The following is a 6,000-nucleotide window of genomic DNA, read 5'->3' as shown; positions in this document are numbered from 1 at the left end:
ATGCAGTCTAAATAACATGTTACTAAATGATGAATGGGTCAACTAAGAAATCAAATAAGAAATTACAAATATATATGGAGATAAGTTAAAATTAAAACACAATGGTCCAAAATCTTTGGAATGTAACAAAAGCTGTTCTAAGAAAGATTATAGTAATACAGGCCTACCTCAAGAAGAAGGAAAAATCTCACATAAACTAACCTAACCTTACATCTAAAGGGACTGGAAAATAAAGAATAAATAAAGCCCAAAGCCAGTAAAAGGAAATAAATATTATAGCAGAAATAAAGGAAAAATATACTAAAAAATAAAATTTCGGGATCCCTGGGTGGCGCAGCGGTTTAGCGCCTGCCTTTGGCCCAGGGCGCGATCCTGGGGACCCAGGATCGAATCCCACATCGGGCTCCCGGTGCTGGAGCCTGCTTCTCCTTCTGCCTGTGTCTCTGCTTCTCTCTCTCTCTCTTTGTGTGACTATCATAAATAAATAAAAATTAAAAAAATAAGATAAAATTTCCTCCTTAAATAGTTGTTTATTGACAGTGGGCTGGAAAGAGCAACAGAGTTGGCATATACAGACAACACCACACACCAATGTCACATAGGAGGCAAAAGTGAAAGAGCAACCTGGAGCCCCAGCTGAGGCCCACTCTTCAAGAGTGAGTGTCGGAGAAGGCCAGGGCTGGAGTGTTGAGGTAGCAGCCTTAGAATAAATACCTCCACGTAGTAGGCATGGTTAGAGGTGAAGAGGGACTCTCTGGCTGCAGCTCCGGCCTGACCACTTGGGGTATACTTTCCTTCACAGGTGAGGTTGTTGGCCAGGGCTCGCTTGCTATACTCCTCCTCCACAGCCTTCAGGTTCTCCTTCTTTCCACCCCAGGACTTCAGAGAAGAAGCCTGCAGGGTTCGGTTATAGAAGGTCAGGGCCCATGGCTTCAACAGGGGGCACTTGTTGATGGCACTGAGGTTGGTGGATGCCTCCTCCTCACTCTAGCCTCCTGATAGGAAGGTGATCCCAGTAAGAGTGGAGGGCACTGTGTGGCGCAGTGCTGTGACAGTTGCCATGGCAATCTCCTCATAAGAATATTTATGGGTGCAGGCGTGGCCTGGGGTTTCCATATTGGGCTTCAGCAAAGTGCCTTCCAGGTTAGATGTGGTGGTCACTCAGAACCATGTAGACAGCAGCCAGCGCCTTTTCAGTTACATACTGACAGCGCTTCAAGTCATGGTCCCCATCAGGGAGGAGCTCAGGCTCCACAATGGGCACGATGCCATTCTGCTGGCAGGTGCTGGCATAACGGGTCAGAATGTTGGCATTTTCCATGATGGCAAGGGCTGAGGTGCATGTTCTCCAATCTTCACCACACAGTGCCATTTGGCAAAGTCAGTCCCGTCTTTCTTGTACTGGGCGCAGCGTTCAGACAGCCCATCCAGTCCTTGGGTGGTAGTCTCGCCATTTATTCCTGCCAGGGGTACCACATCTTTGTCCACCTTGGTGCCTGCAACACCGCCCTTGGTTTTGATAACTTGGGGGAAGGGACGCCTGTTGTTAGCCTTCTGGTACTGTATCTTGTGGAATAGGATGACACCCCAATGCAGAGGTTCATGTGGTCGTAGGCAGTCAGCAGCAGCTGACTGTAGAAGCACAGGTTCTCCTCCGTATTCTCGGTGCCAATCAATGAAACCAGGAGCTGGTTCTTTGGAACGATCAACAGAATTGATAAACTTTTAATCCAAGTTATTAGTGGGGAGGGGGGGAGAGAAAAAACTCATAAAATCAGAAATGAAAGGGACGAAATAACATAAACCACAGAAATACAAAGAATATTATGAAAAACTATATGCCAACAAATTACACAACCTAGAAGAAATGGATAAATTGCTAGAACCATAAACTTTTAAGATTGAATCACAAAGAAATAGAAAATTCGAGCAGAGCCAATTACTAGCAATGAATTTAAATCAGTAATAATAATAATAATAATAATAATAATAATAAAACTTCCAACAAACATTTTCCAGGACCAAATGGCTTCACAGGTGAATCCTCCCAAACATTTAAAGGACAGTTAACATCTATTCTTCTTAAGCTATTCTAAAACACACAAGAGAAAGGAAAGCTTCCAAATTTGCTCTAGGAGACCAACATTACCCTGATACCAAAATCATATGAAGACATTCCAAAAGAGAAAACTAGGCCAATGAATCTGATGAACATAGATGCAAAAATCCTTAAGAAAATATTAGCATATCAAATCCAGCAATACATTTCAAAAAAACCATTAACTACTATCAAGCAAGATTTATTGCAGACTTTTAAGAGTGGTTCAATATTTGCAAAGCAATCAACATAATACATCACATTAACAAGAGAAAGTATAAAAACCATATATGATCATCTTAATGGATGCATAAAAAGCATTTCACAGAGCACAATACTCATCCATGATAAAAAAAAATCTCAACAAAGTAGGTTTAGGGGAACATAGCTCAACATAATACCTTAAATGAAAAACCCACAGCTAATGTCATACTCAATGATGAAAAACTGAGAGCTTTTCTTCTGAGATCAAGAAGAAGGCAAGGATGCCCACTCCTACCATTTTTTATCGATATAATACTAGAACTCCTAGCCACAGCAATCAGATAAGAGAGAGAAATAAAAAGCACCTAAGTTGGTAAGGAAGAAGTAAAACTTTCACTATTTGCAGATGATTTGATACTATATATGGAAAACCCTAAAGACCCCACCAAATTAATATACAGAAATCTGTTGCATTTCTATACACTAATAATAAAGTAGCAGATAATTTAAGAAAATAGTGTCATTTATAATTGTAACAAAAAAAATACCTAGGAATAAACTTAACCGAGGCAGTGTAAGACCCATACTCAGAGAACTATAGAACATTGATGAAATAAATTGAAGATGACACAAATAAATGGAAAGATACTGCATGCTAATGAATTCAAAGAACTAATATTGTTAAAATGTCTATACTACCCAAAGCAATCTACAAATTGAATACAATCTCTATCATGAGAGACTGTAATTAACAGTGTTTTTCGTAGAATTAGAACAAATAATACTTAAATTTGTATAGAACCACAAAAGACCCCAAATACTCAAAGCGGTCTTGAGAAAAAAGTACAAGGCTGGAGGTATCACAATCCTAGATTTCAAGATGTACTACAAAGCTGTATTAATCAAAAGAGTATGACACTGGCACAAAAATATACATGTAGATCAATGGAAAAGAATAGAATCTAGAAATAAACCCACATTTATATTTTAAATAATCTACAACAAAGGAGGCAAGAATATACAATGGAAAAAACTCTCCAGTAAATGGTGCTAGGGAAACTGGATAGCTACATGCAGAAGAATAAAACTGGACCACTTTTTTTACAGCATACACAAAAATAAACTCAAAATGGATTAAAGGCCTAAATGTAATATCTGAAACTATAAAATTACTAAAAGAAAACATAAGCTGTAATTTCTTTTATATCAGCTATAGAAACATTTTTCTAAATATATTTTATCTGGAAAGGGAAACAAAAGAAAAACTATTGGGACTATAACAAAATAAAACTTTTTGAACAGAAAAAGAAAACATCAACAAAAAAATGGCAATCTACTGAATGGGAGAAGATATTTGCAAATGAGATATTCAATTGGGGGTTAAAATCTAGAATATACCAAGAACTTTTACAACAGAACACAAAAAAATGTATACAGTCTTGTTAAAAATGGGCATAGAATGGCAACAGAGGTCTCCTAACTCTGGGAACGAACTAGGGGTGGTGGAAGGGGAGGAGGGCGGGCGGTGGGGGTGACTGGGTGGCAGACACTGAGGGGAGCACTTGACAGGATGAGCACTGGGTATTATTCTGTATATTGGCAAATTGAACACCAATAAAAATGAATTTATTATTAAAAAATACAAAAATAAAAAATAAAACCACACTGTGATATCACTTTACTCCTGTCAGAATGGCTAGTATCAAAAAGACAAGAAATACCAAGGGTTGGAAAGGATGTGGAGAAAAAGGAACACTCATGCACTCTTGGTGCAATGTGAATTGTTGCAGGCACTACAGAAAACAGAATGGAGTTTCCTCCAAAAATTAAAAATAGAATGACCATATGATCTAGTAATTCCAGTACTGGGTATCTACCCAAAGAAAATGAAAACTCCAATTTGAAAGAATATATGCACCCCTATGTTTGTTGTAGCACTATTTGTAAAAGCCAAGATATGGAAGTAACTGAAGTGTCCGTTGATAGATGAATAGATAAAGAAGATGTGGTGTGTGTGTTTGTGTGTGTGTGTGTGTGTGTGTGCATGTGTACGTATATGTGTAATGCGATATTGCTCAGACTTAAAGAATGAAATCTTGCCATTTGCAGCAATGTGGTTGGAGCTAGAGGATATAATGCTAAGTGAAAAAGTCACTCAAAGAGAAATAATATGATTTCATTCATATTTGGAATTTAAGAACAATACAAACAAAGAAACCAAGAGAAAAAAAAGACAAACCAAAAACCCTACTGTTAAATGTGGAGAACAAACTGGTGGTTGCCAGAATGGAGATCAGTGGGGGATGAGTGAAACAGGTAAAGGGTATTAAGAATACAGTTATTTTGATGACCATTGAGAAATATGTAGAATTGTTGAATCATTATATTGTATACCTGAAACTACTATAACACTGTATGTTAATTACACTTGAGTAAAGAAAAAAATTCTGGGAATAATGATGTAGAACAACAAGTAGAGGTAAAAATATAAAAAAGGTTTTCAATTTTGATGTGAGAGCCCTGCAAGACTTGCCAGTTATCTGTGCCTTGTTTCTAATAATCATATTATAAAACACTGGCACATATTAGACAGTGTTAGACTTTAGAAAAAAATTTTGTAGCCATTTGTATTAAAAGTTAAAATAATTCAGTAAGTTTTTGTTCTTTGTTTAGAAATGAGAATGTGTCTTCTTTGAGCCAGCCACCTAATATATACTAGTATTGGTTCCTTTGTCATGCAATAGCATGAATTTTCCAGAAAGAAATATATGTATCATCAGAAGTTGCCTATAGACTGAAGAAATAGCATGTCTCACACATCACTTGCTACTACTGGATTTGATGTGCTTAAATTCAATGATTCTAAATCATAGAGGATTCAGAATGACTGCAAAGTGTACATGAATGCATATATGCCCAGATCATTTGTTATATATTAAAGAAAGAACATGACTCAAATACTAACATGCAATTATTTTTGAAATATATGTAGGTGTCCTAGTTGAGGTTTGTTATTTTCTGCAAATGGATGTCATATTGTTCCAACACCATTTGTTAAAAGATTATCACTTCTTCATTTAATCGCTTTTGCACATTTGTCCAAAAACAACTTACTGTATTTGTGTGGTACTATTTCTGGATTCTGTTCTACTCCTTTGATAAATATATTATTCCTTGCCATTATCATACTGCCTTGATTATTATAGTGTGTTTTTATATCTTAAAATCAGATGGATTCCTCCAAATTTATACTTCTTTTTAAATTTATTATGATTATTTTTTGCGATTCCTGATCCTTTGTCTTCCCAAATAAATTTTAGAGTCATCAAATATATATATCCAAAAATCTTGCTTGGGTTTTTATTAAAATTGCACCAAATATTTAGATCAATTTTTAAAAATTTGGCATCTTGACTACATAGGACATATTTTATCTTTATTATGTATTTTTTTATTGGGATACTGGACATTGTGAATGTTGTTTGTCTGAATGTAGTCATCTTGTGTGAAAGGTGTTGAATTTTGTTTTGGCAAAAATAAGTAACTTGCAGATCAATTTGATCCCCTCAAGGCCTGTTTTTAATATTTTGTAAGGGTAAGTTCTAGGTTAGTCTTTACTCCCAGAGATAGTTCATCTGCGCTAAGAAGTGATTCCTTTGGGGTCTCCATTACATATCCCTGAGATCACCAAATACTCT

General features: G+C 36.5%; 1 pseudogene; it reads right to left on the bottom strand.

The window, feature by feature from the left end:
* Nucleotides 1-594: 594 nt before the first annotated feature.
* Nucleotides 595-6,000, bottom strand: part of LOC121482662 — a 36,190-nt pseudogene continuing 30,784 nt past the window's right edge.

This window comes from Vulpes lagopus, chromosome X, assembly GCF_018345385.1.
Source record: "Vulpes lagopus strain Blue_001 chromosome X, ASM1834538v1, whole genome shotgun sequence".
NCBI classification, from domain to species: domain Eukaryota; kingdom Metazoa; phylum Chordata; class Mammalia; order Carnivora; family Canidae; genus Vulpes; species Vulpes lagopus.
This window is presented reverse-complemented; position numbering and strand designations above follow the sequence as displayed.